We start from the raw sequence: 1,516 nt of genomic DNA, 5'->3' as shown, positions 1-1,516 counted from the left end.
TGACCCCATCCAAATAAAATAATGCTTTCACAAACTGAGTACCACGGCAGGCTAGTCTGGGAGGGATGGAGGGATGGATTGCAGCATATAAAAAATATACTTTAAAAGCGAACAGCATTCAGGAGGACAAAAATCCATATAAAAGTGCAATTGCACAAATGCAAGCCAAGCGAGAAGGAAGCATCTGTGAAAGCAACAGCTTGCTTTCTCACCAATATTTCTCATCCTCACTCGATTCTGACTCTAGTTAGTTTTCTTAAGTATTCAAAATTGAATTAAGCCCCTCTCAAAGAACAGAGGGCCAAACAGAGCATTTATCTTTATTCTGAAAAAAAAAAAAAAAAAAGTAGATAGGAAAGAGCCAAGGAAATTAGGTGGACTTGGTCAAGACCTTATCTACTAATGCACTGGTGGGTCTAGTTTATTGTCACAGCAAAGTCAGGAGAGGAACTTGCCATCACTCCAATGAATGGTGCAACAAATTAACCACTGATTGTCCTGATGTGATGATTATTTCCTTCTTTCACTTTCTTAACTAGAACATCTGCTGAATATGCAATTCGTTTCTCTTTTTGTAGTGGCACTTATTATTCTGAGCACAGACAAAGCAAACACATAAAAAATATTGTGTTGTGTCATTTCTTTAGGTACAAGGTAATAGGAAAGTAGAATCCATCTTTGTAGAGGAGCACTATTTCCTTTGAGTGTGTCTAACGGCTACCATATGCATTGAGACACATACCTGGAGGATGGAAGTCATGATTATTCGGCAACCTTAAAGCAGTAAATCAAGAAGGCCATTAAGCAGGAAGTGACAGGAAGAAGAGTGGGTTTTTACCTTCATCTGAAGCTTATGTAGTTTTGCTTCATGATAAAAGAAGTAATGTCTTGGCTTCCTATCTAACCTCGTACTGGAAGTAAAATTGAGCCATATAGAAGGTAAGGTAGCAGCATAGCACCAGTTAAGGTTAATGAGAGATAAACAGCACCTCTTGATAAAACTAAAAAAACAAAACTCACTTAATTTTGGACATTCATTCATGAGGATGATTTAGTGTCAAGAGAGTGATGCTGTGGCACTTCTTGCAAAAGCCAGTCTTAGGTACTAGACAAATCACCACTACGGAGAGTAGATAGTGAATTTTAAAATGCAGAAGAAAGCAGAAAGTAAAAATAAGTCCTAAAGGGAAAAAGCCATCAATTTTAACATTTGGTGTCCACATAACTTTCATGAGGTTGGTCATTATATATTACTTTTCTCCTTTTCTGGAGTTAAAAATACATATGTGTATAAATATATATATGCAATGGTTTGTATCCATTTTAGAATTTTAAATTCTTTCTCAGAGGTCACATTATAGAAATAACCAGAGCTATGTCTATGAAAACAGAGTGAACTGATGAGCTGAAAAATTATCTGAGCATTTGATCCAATAAGGAAAGGCAACATGACTTATTTAAACTAAAGCACATTGTCCAAAAACATTTGTTTTGCAATTCATAGACAAAATAAAGT

Source organism: Martes martes, assembly GCF_963455335.1.
Source record: "Martes martes genome assembly, chromosome: 9".
Classification (NCBI taxonomy): Eukaryota; Metazoa; Chordata; class Mammalia; order Carnivora; family Mustelidae; genus Martes; species Martes martes.
The sequence above is the reverse complement of the archived record's forward strand: the minus strand, read 5'-3'. Positions refer to the sequence as shown.